This window comes from Macrobrachium rosenbergii, chromosome 48 (assembly GCF_040412425.1).
Source record: "Macrobrachium rosenbergii isolate ZJJX-2024 chromosome 48, ASM4041242v1, whole genome shotgun sequence".
Lineage (NCBI taxonomy): Eukaryota > Metazoa > Arthropoda > Malacostraca > Decapoda > Palaemonidae > Macrobrachium > Macrobrachium rosenbergii.
In genome coordinates, this window is record NC_089788.1 from 973,002 (window position 1) to 1,000,501 (window position 27,500).

A 27,500-nucleotide genomic window follows, 5' to 3' on the forward strand; every position below is an offset into this window, starting at 1 on the left:
CCAATATCGTTGCCAGAAGCACGATTATGGATAATTTTAACCTTAAATAAAATTTTAAAAACTGCTGAGGCTAGAGGGCTGCAATTTGGTATGTTTGATGACTGGAGGTTGGATGATCAACGTACTAATTTGCAGCCCTCTAGCCTCGGTAGTTTTTAAGATCTGAGGGCGGACAGAAAAAGTGCGGACAAAAAAAAGTGCGGACGGACAGACAAAGCCGGTACAACTTTTCTTTTACAGAAACCTAAAACTCAGACGCTCCTCAATTCCTTTTTTTTTTTTTTTTTTTCATTCCTTTGAATACTGACGACAAGATTCCCAGTGGCAGTTTATACACAACCTCCGCTAATCTGAGTCTCTAATGATAAGTCTATAGGGGTTAGGGATTCCCGTGTTTTGGTGAACACGGCCAAGTGATTCTTTAGGCATAGTGAGGGACGCTGCTCGATTTTAGATATTGGGAGAAATGATACGGACCGTAGAAGGAGCTTTGAGAAGACCTTCGACTTCAAATAGAGAGAGAGAGAGAGAGAGAGAGAGAGAGAGAGAGAGAGAGAGAGAGAGAGAGAGAGAGAGAGAGAGAGTAAAAACAAAATGATAAACATTGACAGTCCCTATAATAAATCAAGGGAAAATCTGTTGGTGTTAGCATGTGTATGTTTACAGAGAGAGAGAGAGAGAGAGAGAGAGAGAGAGAGAGAGAGAGAGAGAGAGAGAGAGAGAGAGAGAGAGAGAGAATAATGAAAACAAAATTATGAACATTGAAAGTCCCTATAATAAATCAAGGGAAAATCTGTTGAGTGTGAGCATGTGTATGTTTACAAGAGAGAGAGAGAGAGAGAGAGAGAGAGAGAGAGAGAGAGAGAGAGAGAGATCTTTATTTTAAATAGAGAAAGGATGTATATTTAAGAAATACTTCTAGTTTCAGAGATAAACAAATCTTTTAATTTCTGAAACCGAAAACTACAGCAGCTTTTGAATTCACCTCCAGTTTCAGGAAACAATGCCTGACTTCAGAAAGATACAGATGGTTCCTTCAACTTTGAGATAGCAATCATGACCAGTCCACCATTCCCTCGTCGAATGGAAACTCAAGAGAGGGACGCCAGTACCGGCTGGGGTCTGGCAAGGAGTTTTTTTTTGTCATAATCAGATAGGTTATTAACTTTGGAGAAGATCAACAGCAGCAGCCTCTGGTGTCGATGGAGTCTCAAATGTTTCACGATTTCTCTTGGGACTGACTTTGCAGCTCTTCATTCCTCGTTTCAAAGGGCTTTTCAGAGAGAGAGAGAGAGAGAGAGAGAGAGAGAGAGAGAGAGAGAGAGAGAGAGAGAGAGATAGTATAAAGAGTTAAGGACATGATAACAGAAAGAGAGAGAGAGAGAGAGAGAGAGAGAGAGAGAGAGAGAGAGAGAGAGAGAGAGAGAGAGAGAGAGAATATATATAAAGAGTTAAGGACATGATACAGAGAGAGAGAGAGAGAGAGAGAGAGAGAGAGAGAGAGAGAGAGAGAGAGAGAGAGAGAGAATATATATAAAGAGTTAAGGACATGAGACAGAGAGAGAGAGAGAGAGAGAGAGAGAGAGAGAGAGAGAGAGAGAATATGTATAAAGAGTTACAGAGAGAGAGAGAGAGAGGAACATGTATAAAATACACATGAGAGAGAGAGAGAGAGAGAGAGAGAGAGAGAGAGAGAGAGAGAGAGAGAGAGAGAGAGAGAGAACTATATATAAAAGTTCATGAGAGAGAGAGAAACCTTACAAACCTTACAATTAAGTTGAGGTCCCTCAGTGTGAGGCGCCTTTGATGTCTACCAGAGAGTTGCTAACGCATCTTCCTGTATATTTTGCATCCTCCAGTCTTGGATGGTCTGGGAGCATCTTAGATATTTGTCGAGCTTATTCTTAAACACATCTACGCTCACTCCTGTTATGTTCCTCAGATGAGCTGGTAGCGCATTGAACAGACGCTGCATTATCGATGCTGGTGCGTGGTGGATTAATGTCCTGTGTGCTTTCCTTAACTGGTATAGTTTTTTTGGCACTATTAATCTACCTCTGCTTACTCTTTTTGATAATTTTAGTTCCATGATTTTCGGTAATTCCTTCTATCTGTTTCCATGCTTGAATTACCATGAAGAGAGAGAGAGAGAGAGAGAGAGAGAGAGAGAGAGAGAGAGAGAGAGAGAGAGAGAGAGAGAGAGAGAGAACTTACAAAGTCAGAACATGAGAGAGAGAGAGAGAGAGAGAGAGAGAGAGAGAGAGAGAGAGAGAGAGAGAGAGAGAGAACTTATACAAAGTCAGAACATGCACAAGAAAGAGAGAGAAAGACAGAGAGAGAGAGAGAGAGAGAGAGAGAGTTTACAAAGTCAGGAACATGAGAGAGAGAGAGAGAGAGAGAGAGAGAGAGAGAGAGAGAGAGAGAGAGAGAGAGAGAGAGAGAGAGAGAGAGAGAACTTATACAAACCAGGCACAAGAAAGAGAGAGAGAAAAAGACAGAACCAAAATCCAAAATGAGCAATAAAGGAACTGACTCCTCAAAAGATGTTTGGCAATAAGGGAAACTTCCTCCAGACCTGAGAGGTGGCTTCCGTATTTATCGGTTTTCGATGCTCAAAAACGCTTCTTCACAGATAATCAACTCTCTCTCTCTCTCTCTCTCTCTCTCTCTCTCTCTCTCTCACTTACCGGAAACACAAGCCGAAGGATTCTTTCGGTGAATCCTTCGATTGGCAGCAATTAAAGCAACTGACTCCTCTTTTGAAGATTTTTAATCTTCTGTCATTCCTCCATTGTAGCTCCAATGTGGATGTGACGGAGGGAATGTAAAATAAATAAGCGCTGGGATCTAAGATGAGGTTATTCAGCGCCGAAAGGTAAATTGAGAGTAAACGAATGAAAAATGAGCCGAAGTTTCTTCAGCGCAATCGAGTTTTCTGTACAGCGTATAATGCTGTATGCAACTCCCAGTTACGGCCCATGAAACTTTCAATCACGGCCCGGTGGTGGTTTGTGTGGTTGGCACCTATAGCGGTGCCAGACGCACGATCATGGCTAAGTTTAACCTTAAATAAAATAAAAACTACTGAGGCTAGAGGGCTACAATTTGGTATGTTTGATGACTGGAGGGTGGATGATCAACATATCAATTTGCAGCCCTCTAGCCTCGATAGTTTTTAAGATCTGAGGGCGGACAGAAAAGTGCGGACGGAATAAAGTGCGGACGGACAGACAAATATCCATCTCTATAAGAGTTTTCTTTCACTGAAAACTACAAGGTTTGAAAGACAACTGTCAGGAGATGGAAGAAAGAGAATATGAACGGAGGTACAGTAAAACGAACGAAAGGGGTTGTGGTGCAACTAGGGGCCTAAGGAAGGGACGCTGCAAAGAACCACATTAAGTAATGCCTACAGTGCACCGCGCGTTAGGTACACTGACAGTACTACCCTCCTACGTCCTGCCTAAGAGATCACTCGACCAATGCTGGCAAAGGGAGAGAGAGAGAGAGAGAGAGAGAGAGAGAGAGAGAGAGAGTTTGTTTTCAATTGATAATCAATAAGTGCCTCCGGTACTGAGAGGATTTCAAACGATTACGAAATCTCTTGATTTAATTCCCCTCATCGCTCATTTCATAGGAGAGAGAGAGAGAGAGAGAGAGAGAGAGAGAGAGAGAGAGAGAGAGAGAGAGAGAGAGAGAGAGAGCGTACTCTTCATCTTCAAAGGGAATAGATCAAGATACGTTTATTCTCGCTTCTGTTGAAAGCTAATAATCATCAGTGCTGATTGGCAAAGGGAAAAATTACATACACACACACATACATACATATATACACATGATATATATAATGTATATATACACATTGTGTATATACATATGTATAACTGAATCACGAAAATATGGAACGTGATGAATACATAAATAAAGACAAAATCCATGAAGGAAAGAGAAACAATGGAGTGCTGCAAGGCCTTTCGACTTGTAGTCCTTTACTTAGCACACACACACATATATATGTGTATATATATACATAATTTACATGTATTCGATGTTCATTTCCGTAATTACCAAAGCGCGAAAAACAAAAGTTGGCTTATTTGCACCACAGTCAAAGTCATTCCAAGTGGCTCCAACCCCCACCTCCCCAAAAACCAAACTCTAATCCCGACCAAATCCCTCTTGGCAGTCACCAAACCCGCGCTTAGAAACATTAGCTGAGATTGGACCAGGTTGCTGAACTCGGTCTGAACAATATCCAATGCTGAACATTTGGAGAAAGGTGAAGACAAAGTTCTTGATTTCTGCTTACTTTTTGTGTGATTTATTTCTCTATTAAATTCTAGTTCTGATAAAAGTCCGGATGATGTAACTGGTTTAAAGCCCGTTTTAGTTTTCTGTACAAGAAAACTATTGTGCTGGCTTTGTCTGTCCGTCCGCACTTTATCTGTCCGCCCGCAGATCTTAAAAGCTACTGAGGCTAGAGGGCTGCAAATTGGTATGTTGATCATCCATCCTCCAATCATCAAACATACCAAATAGCAGTTTTTATTTTAAGGTTAAAATTAGCCATAATCGTGCCTCTGGCAACGATATAGGATAGGCCACCACCGGGCTAGGGTTCATACAGCATTATGCCGAGATCACCGGTATATAGATATATTTTCGGTGGCCTTGATTATACGCTGTAGCGGCTGTACAGAAAACTCGATTGCGCCGAAGAGACTTCGGCGCATTTCTTACTTGTTTCTCTATGAACTAAAATTTTCTTTCCCCAACGACACAAGGATTTTCGCCTTACTATTCATGCAGAATAGGAATGGAATATAGAATTTAGGCCAAAGGCCAATCACTCAGACCTATGAGGCCATTCAGCGCTGAGAGGGAAATTGAGAGAAAAGGAGGTTTGAAAGGTGTAACAGGAAGACAACATTATGCAGTTGCATTATGAATCAATTGTTAGGAGAGGGTTGAGGAAAGTAAGATGGAAGGAAGAGAATATGAACGGAGGTGCAGTCAAAGGAATGAAATGGGCTGCAGCTAGGGGCCTGATGGGACGCCGCAAAGAACCTACAGTGCACTGCGTGGGATGCATTAACGGCGCTTCCCGTCCCTGGCCCCCTCCCGGGAGGAAGGGACTATGGTCCTATTTTGCCATTTTTTTGGCAGGTACCAACACCGAACGGTACAGAGAAATTCTCTGTTCTCAAACAAAAGGAAACTGAGTCAGGAAAAACCTGAGAACTTTTTATGAAATTTTTTTCAGTAGGAGAAACAAAGAGGTTAAAAATATCCACAGGAATTCTGAAATTCCTCTTTTAAAGGAAGATTCCTTATATTCCGTGATTTGGAATAAGGGAAGAAGGGTGGTAACTCTAACGCCATCCATTAGGAAACTTTAGCAAAACAAGTAAAAAATGCGCCGGAGTTTCTTCGGCTCAATCGAGTTTTCTGTACAGCCGCTACACCGTATAATCAAGGCCACCGAAAATAAATCTATCTTTCGGTGGTCTCGATATAATGCTGTATGAACCGCGACACGTGAAACTTTTAACCAAAGCCCGATAGTGGCCTATCCTATATCGTTACCAGAAGCACGATTATGGCTAACTTTAACCTTAAATAAAATAAAAACTATTGAGGCTAGAGGGCTGCAATTTGGTATATTCGACGATTGGAGGGTGGATGATCAACATAGCAATTCTCAGCCCTCTAGACTCAGTAGTTTTCAAGATCTGAGGGCGGACAGACAAAGCCGGCACAATAGTTTTCTTTTACAGAAGACTAAAAAGTACTTTTAAACAAAGAGACGACGGTAAAATATAAATAAAACACATTGATGCTCATGAAATACTCTCTCTCTCTCTCTCTCTCTCTCTCTCTCTCTCTCTCTCTCTCTCTCTCTCTCAAAAAAAAAAAAAATAAATAAATAAATAAATAAATAAATATTTTCCAGAACAGCTAAGACCATTGAATTCATATTTCTTCAGTCGTTGTATAACAAAAACAAAAACAAAAAATAAATAAATAAAAAATTGAAATCCGATTGTTCTGGCAAAAGAGTGCTTTGTGGTTTTTTAAGTTTAAAAAAAAACTGCAGTGTTCGAGATAAAGGCTTAGGAAACTTTGCTGATAATACAGTTTTCACGAGCTGCGTGCATTATCGTGTGAAAGGTTATATGATACATATACATACAGAAATACATATATATACGTATGCATCTCTCTCTCTCTCTCTCTATATATATTATATATATATATATATATATATATATATATATATATATATATATATATATATATATATATATATATATATATATATATATATATATATATATATAATATAGAGTATATTAGAATGAAAAACAATTTATATACACCACATTGGCCCAGAGAAGAGACCTCCTCCCCTCCTCCCCCCCTCCTCCTCTCTCTCTCTCTCTCTCATCTCTCTCTATCTCTCTCTCTCTCTCTCTCTTCTCTTCTATATATATATATATATATATATATATATATATATATATATATATATATATATATATATATATATATATATATATATATATATTATTATGATTAGCAAGAATTCGCTAGCAAATTGCCTAAACCCCTCCTTTGTTGTTGTTGGTTGTTCATTTACTGCCAGCCGGCCGATCGATAGACCATCTGTCTATCGACTTAAAAACAAGGGTTAAAAAAGATTAAAGGCGCTCCCATTTTTGATAAAGATCTTTCCTTCGAGGCAAAAAGTAATCTGGCTTTGGGCGTTTCTCCTACAGGCCAAAACCTCCCCTGCGGGCAGCAGGTGCAATGAGTCAAAGCATCTGTGTTGGGCGCACCCCCTGCCCCATAGGAGGGATAAAGGCAAAAGCCCACGAGGTCTCGGCACACGCGGGCTGGAAGATATGGAGTGAACTTGTGAAGACGTCCTCAACACCTGGCCCCATCGATGCCCTTTGCATCCTAACCACGTGGCCCTTTCCAGTATACTTCTCCTCGTGCCCCTCGACCGTATTCCTCGAGCCCCACGCCATTGCTTGGAGTTTCGAGGAGTCCCCATCGCCTTGCCGCTTTACGGAAGCCCTTGCATCTCACCACGTGGAAGAAACTCGTCCTCGGAAATCGCAAGTCATCCACGGACCGCCTTCTACGCGCCCTCGGAAAATCTGCTAAGGTAAAGTGCCCTGGAAGAGCCCCATTTCAGTCACGCTTTTGTCTCGTAATATTTTCTTAAAGAGAAAGCCAGAAATCTCCCTTGTCTAATGTCCGTGCGCCTCTTGCATCGGCAGTATTAATTCTTTATTACTCCTTTGGCACCCTCAGTGCAGCTTCGAATTCATTATTCTTTTGTCTATTTTCATTACGGGCGTATAATGTGCATATCTCTCATTTCAGAGGGATCCTATCGTGGAAGCTTCTCGACTGTGGCTGGGATTCCCCAGTTTCATTCAATCTACTTGAGTTCCTCTTTCCCGTACTGATATCATTTATGTAAATACACTCCTTTAAATTTGCCCACGTGTTTTACGTAATATTTCCCTCAGTAACAAGAGCCCTAAGCTCATATGAAATTCTCCTTTGTTTTCCTCTTTTTTTTACGTTTTCCCGTACCCACGAAGTCAGAATCACAAGGCTAAATTAACTTAAATTGTTGCTACCTGTCTCACAGAGCATATTTCAAACTAAAACCACGGAAAAACGTAAAAATGGCGACCTGGCCATAGATCTCGTTTTGCAGTTGCAGTTCCCTAGTGTTGCTTTATTGCATTTTGCAACTTGCCAGATCAGCTATTAGCAAAGCTAAGCTGGGTACGAGACAATTACGAACCTTTTGTAAAACCAGCACACAGATCCAGAAAATTCCACGCGTAATTATGTTAATCTTAGCAAAACCTTTTTACAATCGTGACTGTTCCTAGGAATTAGAAATAGGGACGCATGTAATCACTGAGAGAAAAGAACCGCCGTATTAGATTCATGCCTTTCAGGATAGGTAGTTAGGAAATAACCAGTGCTAACCATCCTTTGCTTCGAGGAATAGTGCAAAATTCCTGTGTTAAAATCCTTGCCATATTCTTGCTTCGAGGAATAGTGCGAAAGAAATTCCTCTGTGATAAATTTTACTTCGCATTTCGAATTAGCGAACTGTTATTTAGGCGCGAATAAAATTCCCACGTGGACACGACGAAGTCAGCTTGCATTGCTGAAATTCTCTCAGTGTAGTTAGAATTATGAGTTAGGTGTTAGAAAGCGAAATTTAAACTCCGCTTATAGGGAAAATTACTAGGCCGTTGTACTGTTATCTCTCAGACGACTGGGAAATTCTCCGAATCCCAGACGGTATATAAATATACGGGTTCATTCACCCAGAATCTAAAAATACCTCGGTGTTGGCCAAACGACCTGCACCCCCCCACCCCGCCCATGCCCGCGTGTGTAGCATTTTTTTCCCCATTCATTTCTCTTTGGGTTTCCCGTTAGTAATTTCTAAGTCCTAAGGGACGAATCGTAATTCCAAGTCCTAAGTGACTCTAAAATTCTACGTCGTAACGTGGCGAGAATTCCTCCAAATTCCACAAATTCCAAGTCCTACGTGACTCCCTAAAATTCTACGTCGCACGGCGAGAATTTCTCCAAATTCCAGTCCTCAGAGACTCCTAAAATTCTACGTCGCACGTGGCGAGAATTTCTCCAAATTCCAGTCCTCAGAGACTCCTAAAATTCTACGTCGCACGTGGCGAGAATTTCTCATTCCTATGAAACCCAAAATTAAGTCCTTTTGAGACATTATATAGTGTAGTTCACACACATCCAAGCCCTTACAAAAGGGACTGATCATTCTAGTTCGTTAGAACAACGCCCCTTAACCTCACGCTACAGCCGGCCAAGTCCGAGCGTGACAAAATCCAACTACGTCTTCCGAGACGCATATTAAAACTCGTTCGCCAAGAACAACCACGTCTTTCCAAGACACATCCAATTTTAACAAAGAGTCTTTTCAGACATATCCTATACCCATTATTCCACGATGGCTAATACCAGAGCCCAACAAAACGAGGATTTCAAATTCTACATGTCCGCTGGGAAGGACATGGGACTATCGTGGGATCAAAGATCTGAGAGCATGGGTTCAGAGCGAGTGGACGATGCCAAGGTGGGAGAGAGCAAGAGAACGTGAGAGAGAGAGAGAACGTTGCCCAAGAGCAGGAGAAGGATAAAGAACGCCGAGAGAGAGAGGGAACTGAATTGCCCAAGAACAACGAGAGGAGAGGGAACGATCGTGTTTTCAAGAGCACGGGAAGGAAAGAGAACGTGAGAGAGAGAGAGAACGAATCGCTCAAGAGCAGGAGAAGGAAAGAGAACGTGAGGAGAGAGAGAGACAGAATCGCCCAAGAGAAAAGGGAGGAACGAGAATGGGAAGATCGAGAGCGACAGCGCGCCCACGAGCTCCAGATGCTAGAACGAAAGCCCGCCACCCCCGTATAATAAATCGCGGGGATGAGTGCCCTCAGCCAAGTGTATGTTTCAGCCAAAATGGACGGAGTCCGAGAGAGAAGTATGGCTTGAAAGAGGCCGAACGAGTCCTGGAGTGCTGCGATCTCTCCCCGCGGAACTCTCCATTGTTCTCACTAAATTCCTGGGCGGAAAGGCCCTCGTTGCCTACCACGCCCTTCCCGCAGACGATCGGGGAACTGGGGAAGAGAGACGCCAGAGCAGTTACGAAGGCGTACGAGAGAGAGAGAGCGGTGGAGAGACTTTATTTTAAAGAGCAGCCCAGAGAAGAGGCCAGACTTGGTCCGATTGGGCGTACCATTCGGAGCGGGCGTTGACAAAATGGCTCGATTCACCTCCAGTTTCAGGAAACAACACCGCCGAAAGATACAGATGGGTTTCAACTTTGCGAGCATTTCCTGACGCAGTCCGCCCTCCTGTCGAATCGCCACTCATATAGTGGAGCCCCAGCAACACTCACTGAGTGTTGCCGAGTTTTTTTGCAGACATAATCAGAAACTCACCACCTCAAGAAGGATCCATGGGGCGGAAGATAAGCCCCGTCCCTCGATGGAGTTCAAATTCCCACAAAATGGGACTGACTCAGGCATTGCCCATAAACTTTGCCATTATTGCAAGAAAAGAGAGAGCATTCCTCCGAACAGTGCCGGAACAAGAAACCGGCTACACTCTCAGAGAGAGAGAGAGGAAAACCGAGAGAGAATATCCTAAAGAGCGCCCTCCACAGGGCAGAGAGGAAAGACTTTAGCCAGACCTTTTTGCACGGCGAGAGAGAGGTCTAAAGGTTAAGGGGACATTCTCCAGCATGGGCGAAATGCCCACGCAGAGAGAATAAATCAAGAGAACTCCCAAAGTCGCCTTGGAGTCACAGAGAGAGAGTCAGAGAGCCCCTCCCGCCGAGGGCCTGTATACAAAGTCAGGCCCCTCCACGAGAGGAGGGAGAGAGAGAGAGAGAGTCAGAGCTTTCGAGGAGAGAGCGCAGAGAGAAATCAAAGACCCTCATCCGAGGGACAGAACATATACGGAGCTATCATGTCAGAGAGACGAAAACTCGTCACGATCGAGGGATAAATGAATTTAAAATGATACCCTACGGTCCAAATGAGAGTAAGGAACTCACCAATCCAAAAGATGTTTGGCAGTAGCAAGCCATCTCCCGGACCTGAGACGTCATCCTGGGACAGGTTTTCAGTCCCCACCGAAATCACGACAATCAAGGGGTCCACATTCCCGAATCATGCCGCGGGCGCGAGTAATCCTCCCCGCTTCTTCCTCAGTCAAGACTGGCGCCTTTGGGACCAGAAGGACGTGTCAGTCCCCTCCATTGCAGCACCTGAGTACGATGTGACAGTGGCCCCCTCGATCGGTTCCCGATCAAATAAGCGCCGGCCCTGCCTAAGATGAGGTCCAGGCCAAAATCAAATCTCCTTCAGGAGATGAAAATTCCTGCCGGTGCCATCGAGCATGTACAGCGTATAATGCTCGTCCGTCCTGACCGACGAGCCCAAGAAACCTCAATCAGCGCCTGGACTTTGTGTTGTGCCAACGCCAGAGCGCAGACGCCGATCATCCATTCACGGGATAAAATCAGGACCCCTCTCTTCCCGGCCTGGCACCGCTACCAGCGTCGGTCAGAGAGACGGTTCCTCCGACCACCGCGGAAGCTCACCTGCAGGTGCGGATCTGCAGGGCGTACCTGAGCTGGTCATCGTTACCTGCGAGAGCCCACGCCACCCCCGACCGAGTTTTCCTCTCTGCCTCAAAAGTCGCCGACGCAATTCAGGAGATCAAGAAAGAGAATATCTCACTTGGCCGATGTAAAACGAACAAGAGCCGCGACGGATCAAGGAAGAACCGCAAAGAACACTCCTGCGTACAGTGTCGCATCAGCAGGCCCAGGTGGTACCCCTCCCGCCCTCCGGTCGAGGGCCCTCCGACCAATGCCTGGCCGAGGACGAGAGTCCCATTAAGAAAGACTCGAGGCGAAAGAGAGAGAGAGGAGTGGGACATTCCAGGTAATTACAAAGAGCTCGGTACTGCGAGCTCCGATTGGCACCTGTGCCGCCATTTCATTTTTCGAAGGTCTTGGCACCCCTAATCCAGAAGGGGACGTCAGACCTCTCTATCTTCCTCCGTTCCTCAAAGGGAACATCTATCTCTTATCACCTTCTGTTATTAATCTTCTGATTTAAATTATCACCACAAGAGGAAATTAAATACGGGATACCATTATACACATTGTCTAAATCATTGAGAATAACAGTGAAAAGTGGAACGTGATGAATACATACCTTGGCAAAATCCATGAAGGAAAGAGAAACAATGCCCTCCTGAAGGAGTCGCGCCCTTCGGGTAGTCACTTTCTTCGCCCTGGGACTGAAGTGATAGTCCGGGCCGTAATTTATAGGCGGTGGACGATAGATTCCCGCCTAACAAATAAAACCTTGGCTTTTTTGCACCCAGTTAGCTCTTCAACGCCAATATCATTTACTTTCTTTTAGTCATTTAGTTATCTTTATTTTAATGAATCGCGAGTCATAAACTCTTGCCTTGTGATTGAAAATATCCAATGCTGAACATTTGGAGAAACGTGACAAAGTTTTCATATGCGGTCAAGTTTCATTGATTAACGTCTTGGTAATTTTTCTGATTGTCCGGATGATGTTATTGGTTTTCCCCTTTTTCCATTTCTTCCAAGATCGCTGTTTGTCTGTCCGTCCACATCTTTTGTCTGTCCGCCCCAGATCATAACATTGAGTAGGCAGTGGGCATAAAATTAGCGTAGTTTATCCAGGTTCCAATCATCAAACATCCAAATAGCAGCCCGCACTCGATTAGTTTTATTTTCGGTAAAATTAGCCATAATCGTGCTCTCTTGCAACGATAGATGAGCCAACCGGGTAGGTTAAAACGAAGATAAAGATCAATGCGAATATGTATTTTAGTCATTATACGCTGTATCGGCTGTAAAAGGGATGTCATTGCGCCGAAAAAATAAACGCTGTTTTTCATTGAACTACAAATTTTCTTCCCCAAGGCAGATTGTACTTAACTGCATTCATTTTATCAAAATTAAGTAATGGTGTATTTTAATTCTTGAACAATAACCTTTGAGGCTTTTCATTTGTTGGAGGGAAATTGAGAGAAAATGTGGTTTGATAATCTTAATTAAGACAACATTATTGTTGCATTAGAATCACTTGTTAGGAGGGTTACCAGATGGGTAACCAAATCTAAAGTAGGTATTCTTTTGAAAGTGTTTAAAGGGGTTGCAGCTTTGGGTTCTGTTACGCCGCAAAGAACCTCCCAATGTGTGGGATTAAAATTAACGGCGCTTCATAAAACCCTCCCGGGAGGAAGGGATTAAAGTTCATTTTGCCATTTTTTTGGCAGACCAACAGTAACGTAAGAGAAATTTGCCTGTTCTCAAACTTGAATATCTGAGTCAGAAAACCCGAGAACTTTTATGATCATCTTGTCAGTGGGGAGAAACAATGATTAAAAATATCCACAGCAAATTGCCTGAGATTCCTTTGTTGTTGATTGGTTGATTCATTTGGAATGGAATAAAGGGTGATCGATAAACCATCTGTCTAGAAACTTTAAAAACAAGGGTTAAAAGATTGCGCGCTCCCATTTTTGATAAAGATCTTTTCTTAGGCAAAAGTAATCTGGCTTGGGCGTATCTCAAGGCCAGGCCAAAATAAATCTATCTTTCAGCAGGTCTTGAGTATAATCTGTGTTATGAGCCGTGGCCCATAGGAGGGGATAAACCAAAGCCCGATAATGGCCCACGAGGTATCGTTGCACACGCGGGCTGGAAGATATGGACTTGAACTTGTGAAGACGTCCTCAACACCTGGCCCCATCGATGCAATTTCCTAACCACGTGGCCCTTTCAAGGGTGGATGATCCTCAACATCGACCGTCAGCCCTCGAGCCCACACGCCATTGCAAGAGTTTCAGGAGTCCCCATCGCCTTGCCGCTTTTACGGAAGCCCTAAAAATCTTTTAAACAAAGAAACGACGTAAAATATAAATAAAACACATTCATCCACGGACCGCCAAAAAAAAAAATAAATAAAAAATAAATAAATAAATAAAATAAATATTTTCCAGAACAGCTAAGACCATTTCAGTCACGCTTTTGTCAGTCGTAATATTAACAAAAAGAAAAACAAAAATAAATCCCTTAAAAATTGTCCGATTGTTCTTGCATCGGCAGTGGTTTTTTAAGTTTAAAAAAAAAAACTGCAGTGTTGAGATAAAGGCTCAGTGAAACTTTGAATTGATTATTCTTTTGAGCATTTTCATTATCGTGGGTTATAATGATACATATATCTCATTACAGAGGATCATATCGTATAAGTATGCGACTGTGGCTCTCTCCAGTTTCATATATATATATGAGTTATATATATATACTGATATCATTTATGTAAATACATATATATATAAATTTATATATATGTATTTACGTAATATTTAATATCAGTAACAAGAAAAACCTATTTATATATGAAATTGCTCCTTTTTTTCTCTCTCTTTTTACGTTTTCCCTACCCGAAGTCAGAATCACAAGGCTAAATTAACTATAAATTGTTATATATATATATAGATATATTTCAAACTAAAATACGGAAAACGTAAAATACATATATACACATATATATATTAAAATGAAAAACAATTTATATACCACATTGTCCCATTTGTGCGACTCCTCCTCCTCCTCCTCCTCCTCCTCCTCTCTCTCTCTCTCTCTCTCTCTCTCTCTCTCTCTCTCTCTCTCTCTCTCATTCCCAGAGTCTAATCTCTGCCGAATCTCTCTTGATGGACACCATCCACCACATCCGGGACATTAGTCGAGATTGCGAGCGCTGCTAAACTCGACCCTCGGACAACATTCGAAGCTAAACTAAACTAAACTAAACTTTCGTGATTTTCTGAACTTTTTCCGCGAGAAAACAAATAATTTCTTCTCTTCGTTCCTTCTCTCGGTATTTTTATCTCTCTTATTTCGTTTTTACTTATTTTCTGATTACCACCTGAAGGCATTCAGTAAGAAATTTGGAGGATTTCGATAATGTTCTTTCCGCGTCTTATTTAGAATTCTTGTTGCTTAGTGTTTTATTTCAAGAGATTTCGAATGAATTTCAATAAATAGTTGTGGAATTGGATATAGAATTTAGGCCAGAGGCCAAGCGCTGGGACCCACGATGTCATTCAGCGCTGAAAAAGGAAAATGAGTAAGGAAAGAGAATATGAACGGAGGTACAGCAAAAAAAAAAAAAAAAAAAAACAGAAGGGGTTGCAGCTGGGGACCGTAGGGACGCCGCAAAGAACCTTAAGTAACGCCTACAGTGCACAGAGTAAGGTGCACTGAAGACACTAACCCCCTATTGTGGAGTACACAAAATATTTATCTTTTTAGCTTTCTGTAAAAGAAAACTATTGTGACGGCTTTGTCTGTCCGCACTTTATTCTGTCCGCCCTCAGATCTTAAAAACTACTGAGGCTAGAGGGCTGCAAATTGGCACGTTGATCATTCACTCTCCAATCATCAAACATACCAAATTGCAGCCCTTTGGCCTCAGTAGCTTTTATTTTATTTAAGGTTAAAGTTAGCCATAATCGTCCTTCTGGCAACTATATAGGACACGCCACCGCCTTGCCGTGTTTAAAGTTTCATGGACCGCGGCTCATATACCATTATACCGAGACCACCAAAAGATAGATCTATTTTCGGCGGCCTTGATTGTACGCCGTGGCGGCCGTACAGAAAACTCGATTGCGCCGAAGAAACTTCGGTCCACCTTTTACTTGTTTTCCAAACTTAGGACTAAAATCATATAATACCTTTCTTCCCAAACTATAAAACACAATATCCTCTCCGCCATTTTTTCTCGTCAACTCGAAATTTATACTTAAGATTTTTTTATCTCAAGAAGCCCACTATGCCTCAAGTTTTTCTACTCATTGCCATTATTCATGGGACTGACGCGGGCCCCCCAATTTATTAGTCCCTGTGGGCCAAGGCTCCATTCACAAGGTGTCATTCACGTATGGGGGTATTGTGGGGTACTGTAAGCCTCTTGTGATAAATATATTTGTTGTGATTATATATATATATATATATATATATATATATATATATATATATATATATATATATATAATTATAATTAAGATTATTGCAAAATATATTAATCAAACATCTAACCTGCTATATACACACACACACATATATAATATATATATATTCCTAAATTGAATTTCAGTTTAATTATATTTAAATATAACAGTCTTCACTACTAAGCTAAATGGTAAACTCACTCAATACGGTGATATATTATATTATATAATTGACAATGTTATTATTAGAATGTTACAATTATTTTCCTTAAAGAAAATAATATTTTATTTGTTGAAATTATTTTCTGAATCGTGTTCCATCAATAAAAAAACTCAGAAATATAAGCTAATGTCAATATTACAATTACAACATGAGACATAATTATTTTGTACTGGTGTTATATATTTTATAATAAAAGATATGGTAACCGGGTGTTATTCAAATTATAGCCTTAAAAATGAATAAATCTAAATAATGCAATATTATTCACATACCTGTGACTGGCACAGTAATCTTAAGATTAAAATTTATTTTAGTATCACACAGGTTTCAAAGACCAATGACTGGAACGTTAATCTTAAGATTACAGCTTATTTTAGTATCAGAAAGGTTTAATCTTGATAATGCAATAGTATTCAAAGACCAGTAACCTGAACAATAAGGATTTGAGCACATTTTACTATCTATAGACCTGGGCACATCCAAGATTCCATCTTACGTAGCCAAACCTAACACATGTTGATCAGTCTATGCACCTTCTGAACCCTAGACCAACCTCACCTAGCCTAACCTAACCTAACCTAAGGTAACCTAATTAAAAAGTGATTATGGGGCTGCGGTTTCTGAATGGTAATACCAATCTTTGTGCCAATTTGTTCATAATATACGCACAGAACTCTCTTACCTGCAAGAAAGGAGTTTCAAGGTCTTGCTCCATGCATCTGACAACTGATGATTAGCCTTAGACTAAGAGGCCTGGTACTACAATAACGACACTTCTCTTCCAGGATGCTTGTTTCTGCCCTATCTCTGCAATGACAAAGATCACAACAAATTAGAAATACCTGATTTGATGGAGCACTTTTAAAGATTAGTGTTCCACTTAGGCAATAATATGGATGAACTTATTTAAGGTTAACCAAGCATCTATCTACCTAGGCCAGCCATATTCGCATGCAGCTTAAAATTCTACTATTCAGATGGTCTGGTTCTCCGTCTACAACTTTGGTGGAAACGTGAGAAATTGTCATTTCTGAATCAGTAGCGATAAATATTAACTCTGAGGACTCATTCAGAGTGGAGATATCGGTAGAATGTAAACAAACAAACGAACGAATGCCTGGAAGCAGCCTGGAAACTAAGACAAATGACCAACTGGAAGCGGCTCGGATATGTAAACACTTTTGTTATTCTAACAGAGCTTCTTAATGTCGTTTATGAAGCCTCCATTCCATTTCCTTTACTTATAATACCTGTGCTATTGTTGTCAAATTGTTTACAATGGCACAGGACACTGTCATAAATCTTTTTCAGGCTTTTGTGACCTAAAGTCACTTTCTCAAAGTTTGTGACCTAAAGACACTTTTCCAGATTCTTCTGACTTAAAGCCAATCCTAAGACTTCTTTGACCTAAAGCCACTTTCTCAAACTTTTGTGACCTGAGGCTACTTTCTTAGACTTTTCTGACCTAAAACTACTTTCTTAGACTTTTCTGACTTAAAGCCAATTTCTAAGAATAATTTGACCTAACGCCACTTTCTCAGCCTTTTCTGACTTAAAACTACTTTCTTAGAATTTTCTGACTTAAAGCCACTTTCTCAGAATTTCTGACTTAAAGCCACTTTGTCAGAATTTTCTGACCTAAAGCCACTTTCTCGGACTTTTGTGACCTAAAGCCACTTTCTCAGACTTCTGTGATATAAAGCCAGTTTCTCAAACTTTTCTGACCTAAAGCCACTTTCTCAGACGTCTGTGACCTAAGGCCAAGTTTCTCCTTCTTTCTCTATAAAGGGGATGAAGCAATTCACTCTCCGAATGTCTTTCACAGCTTCAGTTCCCAGGATACAGAAGTTTTTCCGCAAGAGAAATAGCGAATAATTAAAAAAAAAAGGAGTTCAGAGAACTACAATACAAACTATTATGAACTACAGTGAAAGTATTATGAAGGGGGAGGGGAAAGTCTGAAGAGAGAATCATCTCTCAGGCGATGAAGGCTTCTTCCTCTTGAATAACTGATGTTGTTTTGAAATAACGGGGAAAAAAAAAAATGTTGCTCTGTAAGGGTTTTCTGGGAAGTACGGCAAAGAACCACATCCCAGGGTAAGAAGAAGAAGCTGGATGCTGTTGACTCGTCTGATTAAATATTCAAGGACAAACATTTCTAAGGATGTTCGTTAAGGTGCGTATTTGCCGTAGTATGCCCTACCACGGGGACGGTAAGGATAGACGTCTAATTAGAACAGAAACCTCCTTGATAAAAAGAGGAATAGAGAGAAGGAATAGGAAGATTGTTTAGAATGTGTAACGAGGCAGAGACTACCGCTAACAACATGTATGCACGTTAATGCTAATTAGAGATGGGAATTTCCCCCAAAAAAGAAAATAAAATTCTTTTTTGTTGCAAGATATCTGAAGCCTGTGAAGTCTGTCAAGGTGGTATTGGGGTGGAATGATTGTGCTTAATAAGGTTTATCACAGCTTCTGCAAACAGAATTTAATAATAGCTGCTAAAAAAAACTCTGACAGAGAATATTTTTAAAAACTTGATCCAATTTTTCTGAACTTATTCCATTAAAAACATTCCGGTAACATTTTCCCGAGATGTAACCGAGTATCGGGACCTTTTTCTGAAAAAAGCGGGACGCCATGTCTTAAAAACTAACCATAGGATTTTGTTGAAGATAATCTCCTTCCGTTTCTCACACTCAAATTTCCATAGAAACTTAACCTAACCTAACCTAACTTTAACTAGCCTTGGGACATGACAAAACAAGTAAAAAATGCGCCGAAGTTTCTTTGGCGCAATCGAGTTTTCTGTACATCTTATAATCAAGGCCACCGAAAATAGATCTAACTTTCGGTGGTATCGATGCTGTATGGGCAGCGGCCCATGAATCTTTAACCACTGCCCGGTGGTGGCCTGGCCTATATCGTTGCCAGACGCACGATTGTGGCTAACTTTAACCTTAAATAAAATGAAAGGTACTGAGGCTACAGGGCTGCAATTTGGTATGTTTGATGATTGGAAGGTGGTTGATCAACATATCAATTTTCAGCCCTCTAGCCTCAGTAGTTTTTAAGATCTGAGGGCGGACAAAAAAAGAGTGGACAGAATAAAGTGCGGACGGACAGACAAAGCCGGCACAATAGTTTTCTTTTACAGAAAACTAAAATCTAAATATTTTGACATATTTTCTCGAAAAATATGTGCATCTCTTTAGACGAGGTCACTGTTACTGTTCCGAGACTCCAGTACATCAACTGATTAGGCCGCGGGCTAAAAATGACAACTGAATGAAGTATTCAGGGACCGAGTTAATGTCAAGAGCTAATTTCTGTCTCTCTCTCTCTCTCTCTCTCTCTCTCTCTCTCTCTCTCTCTCTCTCTCTCTTTTATGCAACAGAAGTTCCAAATTAAAAATGTAGCAAGAACGAATATGGGGCGACAATTGGAGACTAACCTTTTGGAAATACAGTCTCTCTCTCTCTCTCTCTCTCTCTCTCTCTCTCTCTCTCTCTCTCTCTCTCTCTCTCTCTCTCCCAAAAGATTCCTTATAAAAAATATAGCATGACTGAATATGGGAGACAATTGCAGTCTAACCTTTTGGAAAACTATTCTTTCTCTCTCTCTCTCTCTCTCTCTCTCTCTCTCTCTCTCTCTCTCTCTCTCTCTCTCTCTCTCTCTCTCTCTCTCTTTCTTTTATCTAATAATAGATTCCAAATGATTCCAAGTGATATCTACAGCAAGAATGAAAATCGATCCTCTCTCTCTCTCTCTCTCTCTCTCTCTCTCTCTCTCTCCCAAAAGATTCCATCTATAAAACATAGAGCACAACTGAATATGGGAGACAATTGGAGACTAACCTTTTGAAAGTCGATTCTCTCTCTCTCTCTCTCTCTCTCTCTCTCTCTCTCTCTCTCTCTCTCTCTCTCTCTCTTCAAATGATTCCAAGTAAAATCTACAGCAAGAATGAATATTGGGGACAAATGGAGACTAACCTTTTGAAAATCTATCTCTCTCTCTCTCTCTCTCTCTCCGAATCGGAGTCAATGAACTCTTAAAGGTCACAGCATAGCAGGTCATTATTAATCTCCCAAGCGACGGTATTTTCAGATAAACGTAAAAACGTTAGGGAAGAATGTGCTGAGTCATCTGGATTTTGTACAGTTAAACATAAATTCAATAAGAAATAAAATACAAGTCATTTTCATTCCTGTAGTGACTACATTTTATTTTTAACAATTTTCTTAACAATGACGAAAAAAGGAATAATTATTTTTTTATGGAATTATTCAAATGAATAACGATAAAAAAGGAATTATTATTTTTTATGTATATAATTATATTCAAATATATTGAATAATATTTTATATATATATGTATATATGTAGATGCATGTATCTATATATATATATATATATATATATATATATATATATATATATATATATATATATATATATATATATATATATATATATATATATATATATAGAGAGAGAGAGAGAGAGAGAGAGAGAGAGAGAGAGAGAGATTAAGATACACATGGCCATTAGGTAATTGAAACAGAGGAATGCAAGATATGTGGCCTTTATTTCAAACGTATTTGAGCAAAGAAATAAAAACTTGCAATCCTACGTTTCAGTTTCCTCGTGGCCATATACTCTCTCTCTCTCTCTCTCTCTCTCTCTCTCTCTCTCTCTCTCTCTCTATATATCTCTCTCTATATATATATATATATATATATATATATATATATATATATATATATATATATATATATATATATATTATATATATATATATATATAAAGAGAAAACCCACCACTGGCATCGGATATCATACCTTTTTTTTACTAGTCGTTCGTCTTCGACAGCATTATTTATTGGAGACTCTTCAGACAGGAAAAAAAAATACCCTTCGTATTTTGTGGCAGATTTCAAACTGAACCCTTCATACGTTCTTCAGATCGATTTCCGTTCGGTCTGCAATTGACAATTGAAGACTTAGGCTTCGGTAAAGGTTTATTCAATTTTTATTTTATTATTATTATTATTATTATTATTATTATTATTATTATTATTATTATTATTATTATTATTATTATTATTATCTGTAGCTTGAAGATTAGTTTTATTCTTCCTCAGATTTTATAATATAAGATTTGAATTATCAATGTTCGTGGGTACATACCTTCGTTATTTTCGTTTTACTCAATTATCAAAAAGTTTATCATCATAATCATCATCACATAACATTATTATCATCATCTGTAACTTGAGGATGATTCTTAGTCTTCCTCAGACTTTATAATATAAGATTTACATCTATCAATAATATAATTATTAATGATTCTTCAAGGACTGAAAATTATCAAAAGCAAAATTATCAATGATTTTTCAAAAACTTATATCAATGATTTTCAAGGACTGAAAATTATCAATAATACAATTATCAATGATTTTTCAAAAACTTATACGAATGATTCTTCAAGGACTGACGATGAGAATCCGTCAAAATATAAACGTGGAATTATCAAGAAATGTATCATTTTGTTAATATTATTATAATTATTTTAATTTAATTTGAGCATTAATGATAAAACAACTTCTTTAAAAAATTTGATGGCTATGTTCGGTCAAACAGAATGTAATATAATTTTCAGATAAAATTTTTAATAAAATCCTCATCACTGATTATATGGTTCAGTCAACTGATATATATTCACCTAATAAAACAAATTATACCTAGCTAATTCTTCTTGTTTTTATTAGTTGAAAAATTATGCCCAGTTAATTCTTCTTCATTTCGTATTAGTTGAAAACTATCCCAAGCTAATTCTTCATTTTATATTAGTTAAAAATTATGCCCAGTTAGTTCTCATTCATTTGACATTAGTTGAAAATCATGCCCAGCTAATTCTTCCGCATTTGATATCAGTTGGAAATTATGCCCAGCCAATTCTTCTTCATTTTATATTAGTTGAAAATTATGTCCAGCTAATTCTTCTGAATTTTATATTAGTTGAAAATTATGCCCAGCTAATTCTCCTTCGTTTGATATTAGTTGAAAATCATGCCCAGATAATTCTTCATTTTCTAAATCTTTTTCATTTTATATTAATTGAAAATTATGCCCAGCTAATTCTTCCTCATTTTATATTAGTCGAAATTATGCCCAGCCAATTCTTCTGCATTTAATACTAGCTGAAATTTATGCCCAGTTAATTCTTCTGCGTTTTATATTAGTTGAAAATTATGCCCAGCTAATCCCTCTTCATTTTATATCAGCCGAAAATTATGCCCAACTACTTCTCCTTCATTTGGTATTAGTTGAAAATTATGCCCACCTAATTCTTCTTCATTTTATATTGGTTGAAAAATTATGCCCAGCTAATTCTTCTTCATTCTTAAAATCAGCGCACCAAGAAAGTTAACTCGTCTGTACCTTTAGCAAGCGCAACCGAAATTCACAAGAAACAAATTTCGTTTAATGTATTAGTTTTGTGGGCCCGACATAAATCTGCCTCTTTGTCAGTCCAACCAATCAATCAGGACGCGGAGTTAAATGATAGGACTGTCGCGTGAGGAGGCTAAGTCAACACTTTGATTAGTCCAAGAAGAGAAATGGACGCATTCGTCAAACGGAATAACGGCTGGTACATAAGTGAGAGGCCATATTTAGAACTGTTCCCTCCATCTCTACCCTACAATGATTCATGCGAAATCGATGCATTAGCAGAGAGCTTAATGGTGCCCAGGGCGTGTAATGACAGATTAGCTAGCTGCATGGATGTATATATATATATATATATATATATATATATATATATATATATATATATATATATATATATATATATATATATATATATATATATAATAAAACTGAGTGGTTCTTTCTTGCTTGTCCGCCCCGGGTGGGGGCGGGGTAGGTAGGGGATTGGGAGGGTATGGGAGAAATGACACATCCACCCTCCTCCTGCAAACCTAATTGTCTGCCCCGGGGTAGGGGCGGGGTAGGTAGAGGATAGAGAGGGTACGGGAGAAATGACACATCCACCCTCCTGCAAACCTGTTTATCTGCCCAGAGTGGGGGCAGGGTAGGTAGGGATTGAGGGGTACGGGAGAAATGACACATCCACCCTTCTCCTGCAAATCTGTTTGTCCGCCCAGAGAGGTGGCAGGGTAGGGGAGACATGACACATCCACCCTCCTCCTGCAAACCTGTTTGTCCGCCCAGAGTGGGGGCGGGGTAAGTAGGGGATCGGGAGGGTAGGGGAGAAATGACACATCCACACTCCTCTTACAAACCTGTTTGTCCGCCCGGGTGGAACGACAGTCGGTTCTTCTGGGAAAGATGTGCAAACATCTATAACCACTACTCATTCTGTAAGGAATCAACATTATTATCATGTTTCCCTAATACATTAAACAGTGTTTTAATAATGTTGTCAGTCCTGGATTCATTGTTGTTGTTATGACTGTATATGAGAACATTCTTACTCAACCGCGTGATCCCACTTTGCAATGGAACCAATGTTTATGCCTCTCTCTCTCTCTCTCTCTCTCTCTCTCTCTCTCTCTCTCTCTCTCTCGCATATATCTGCCTATATACATCAAAATTTGAATACAATCACTGGGACGCAATGCGTTGTCATTCAGTTTCATATACGATTCACAGCTTTTGAGAAGAATATTATAATATATTTTTGTCATTTGTTTCAGAAGTTAAATATAAGAAGTAAGAAATGCGCCTAAGTTTCTTCGGCGCAATCGAGTTTTCTGTACAGCTTATAATCAACGCCACCGCAAATAGATCTATCTTTCGGTGTTCTCGGTATAATGCTGCCTGAGCCGCGGCCCATGAAACCCTCAGCCGGCTGCAATTTGGTATGCCTGATGATTGGAGGATGGATGATCAACATACCAATTTGCAGCCCTCTAGCCTCCTCAGTAGTTTTTAAGATCCGATGGCGGACAGAAAAAGTGCTGACAGAAAAAAATAACAGCTGGAGTGGAACTGAACTGAATATAGAATTTAGCCCAAAGGCCAAGCACTGGGACCTATGAGGTCATTCAGCGCTGAAACGGAAATTGACAGTGAAAAGGTTTGTTAGGAGAGGGTAGAGGAAAGTAAGACGGAAGAAAGAGAATATGAAAGGAGGTACAGTAAAAGGAACGAAAGGGGTTTTAGCAGCTCGGGGCCGAAAGCACGCTGCAAAGAACCTCAAGTAAAGGTTACAGAAATAAGAGATGGAAAACGTAAAGAGAATTTAAAAGGGACAAAAGAAACTTGAGAGAAATATCGGTAAATAGAAGAAGGAAAAAAAAGCTTGAGTGAAGAGAACTGATTGATTGATTTCTCTGAATTGGCGTCGCAACGACTGCAAAGAGGAAATAAATTGTTTGTCAAGCCTCTGACCTAAGTAAATTTACTTCTTTAACGATATAGAAAAATAAAATAAACTTCTTTAAAATTAACTCATTTCTGAGAGAGAGAGAGAGAGAGAGAGAGAGAGAGAGAGAGAGAGAGAGAGAGAGAGAGAGAGAGTTTTAATATTTTAATCTAACTTTAGTGTCAGTAGACTACTGCATCACACCAGAGAGAGAGAGAGAGAGAGAGAGAGAGAGAGAGAGAGAGAGAGAGAGAGAGAGAGGATTTCAATAGTACAAACCTAGCTTTTGAGTGTCAGTAGACTACTGCATCACACCAGAGAGAGAGAGAGAGAGAGAGAGAGAGAGAGAGAGAGAGAGAGAGAGAGATGATTTCAAGAGAGTGTCAGTAGACTACTGCAACACACCAGACAGAGAGAGAGAGAGAGAGAGAGAGAGAGAGAGAGAGAGAGAGAGAGAGAGAGATTCCCCTCCCACCTTTAACCCCTTTGCTCATTGCTACCTGCTTAGAATCAAATTGACTATTAAAACCCCTCCCAGTATATTGACAGTCATCAGTCACACAACCAACGCCATTTATCGTCTCGACATTCAACTAACACCAAGTGACAACGACAAATAACGCGAAGTCCTTCCTGCTACGGCGACAATGCAAACGTCTAATGACACCTGATATCCTTTGAAAGGTATAATCTGTCCTGTCACTGCCTTTAAGACACAAATTTTATTCTTATTTAGGTAAATTAAAATGATTTACGATCACTTACGCAGGAGAACAAGTTTAAAATAGACATTTCTTTTCCCTGGTCGATATTGTCCACCTCTCGATTGACTGATTGATTGGTTTCATGCTCTCTCTGGCATCGGGACTTTCGCCTCTCGGTCGTTTTTCTTAATTGAGCTTTCACCGAGGGAGAGAGTTTTGAAAGCGAGGTGTGTAGTTTTATTCAGCTTTTCTTGAACTAAGTAATTGATATTTTTCCTAAAATATTTTTTCATCTGAAGTTTTCCTTGCAAGACGTATATTAGAAAGTGGCTAAGAGCATTGCAAGTGAACGTAATTAAAATATTTTATTCCCATTTGCTTTCTATTATTATTATTATTATTATTATTATTATTATTATTATTATTATTATTATTATTATTATTATTATTAATCAGAAGAGGAACCCTATTCATATGGAACAAGCCCACCATTGGGCCAATGACTCGAAATTCAATCTTCCAAAGAATATGCTGTTCATTTGAGAGTATTATTATTATTATTATTATTATTATTATTATTATTATTATTATTATTATTATTATTATTATTATTTAGAAGACGAACCCTATTATTATCATTATTATTATTATTATTATTCAGAAGATGACCCTATTCATATAGAACAAGCCCACCACAGGTGCCAATGACTTAAAATTCAGTCTTCCAGAGAATATGCTGTTCATTTGAAAGCATTATTATTATTATTATTATTATTATTATTATTATTATTATTATTATTATTATTATTATTATTATTATTCAGATGAACTCTATTCATATGGAACAAGCCCAAAGGTGCCAATGACTCGAAATTCAATCTTCCAAAAAATATGTTGTTCATTTGAAAGTATTATTATTATTGTTATTATTATTATTAACTGTTGAGTGTCAGTAGACTATTGTATAACAGAGAGAGAGAGAGAGAGAGAGAGAGAGAGAGAGAGAGAGAGAGAGAGAGAGAGCCCTAACTGATGTCCCAGCTCTTAAGACGCTGTTGTCTTACAAGTACTGATTTCAGAGGCAAATAAAGGCCCAAGAGAGAGAGAGAGAGAGAGAGAGAGAGAGAGAGAGAGAGAGAGAGAGAGAGAGAGAGAAGGGACGGATACCTTTGGACAAGTAAAAAGATAGACGGTAGCAGAAGCAGGAGACAGAAAAGGCAAGAGTAATCTTTTATTTATTTTTTCAGAAAGATAATTCTACTTTATGTTGTTAAGAATTCCCCTATCTTATGCTATTATTCTGTATATAAAACAAGTAAGAAATGCGTCGAATTTCTTCGGCGCAGTCGAGTTTCTGTACAGAGTATAATCAATCCGAAAATAGATGTATCTTTCGGTGGTGTCGGTATAATGCTGCATGAGCCGCGGCCCATGAATCTTCAACTACTGCCCGGTGGTGGCATATCCTATATTGTTGCCAGATGCACGATTATGGCTAACTTTAACCTTAAAATAAAAAAAAAAAACTACAGAGGCTAGAGAGCTGCAATTTGGTATGTCTGATGATTGGAGGATGGATGATCAACACACCAATTTGCAGCCCTCAGCCTCAATGGTTTTAAGATCTATGGCGGACATAAAAAGTGCGGACGGACAGACAAAGCCGGCGCAATAGTTTTCTTTTACAGAAAACTAAAAAAAAAAAAAAAAAACTATTTTAAGATGACTGTTTTCCTGTGTTGTCAATTTGAGTCTTCATAAAAGACTGACAGATGGCTGCAATTTTTGCCGAGCAAATTCTTTTTTTCATTTTTTCTATGAAACCTTTGACTTGCAGATTTTTATGCCCCGCAACTGGTCAATAAATAAATCAAGTGCCATTTTTCGCTTGAGCATTTCAAAGGCCATAAATATCTATAACCGCCTTTTTTGTTCCGGGATATATTTTTTTCAGAGACGTCCGCGAAAAATTCTTCACTGTTTTTCCATCCATATTTAAAATTGGAAAATCGAGTTATGCGTCTTTCTCTCTGGTATTCATGCGATTGAAAAATTCATTGAGGTTTTTATTAGTTATGGTAAATGCGCTCACACACACGCGTATATATATATATATATATATATATATATATATATATATATATATATATATATATATATATATATATACATACATATATATGTGTGTGTTTATTAGCCTGTATGCAGACGAAACATGTTAGATATATTTGATATACTCCAAAGTTTCTTTCTATGAATTCCGTCGATCAGCTGACTCTCTCTCTCTCTCTCTCTCTCTCTCTCTCTCTCTCTCTCTCTCTCTCTCTCTCTCTCTCTCTCTCTCAGAAGTATGAGAAATAGCCGAGGATAAGTTGAGATTGAAGTATGAAAAGTTCTGAGCTCCCGAGAACTGACAAGACTCAATAAAATTTCAGCCGGAATTGGGAGTAAAATCGACTTCTGTATTTCATCTTGGTCTGAATTCGCCAAGATGATCTGAACGACCTGATTCATAAGTCTCAGGAATAC

General features: G+C 39.3%; 1 long non-coding RNA gene across 1 annotated transcript in view; it reads right to left on the reverse strand.

Annotated features, from left to right (window-relative positions):
* The window catches only part of LOC136831166 (uncharacterized), a 412,738-nt gene that overhangs the window by 100,912 nt on the left and 284,326 nt on the right, over positions 1-27,500 (reverse strand). Inside the window, exon 7 of the long non-coding RNA XR_010850788.1 lies at positions 16,554-16,678. This is a non-coding gene — a long non-coding RNA (uncharacterized lncRNA). The remainder of the gene's footprint in view (positions 1-16,553; positions 16,679-27,500) is intronic.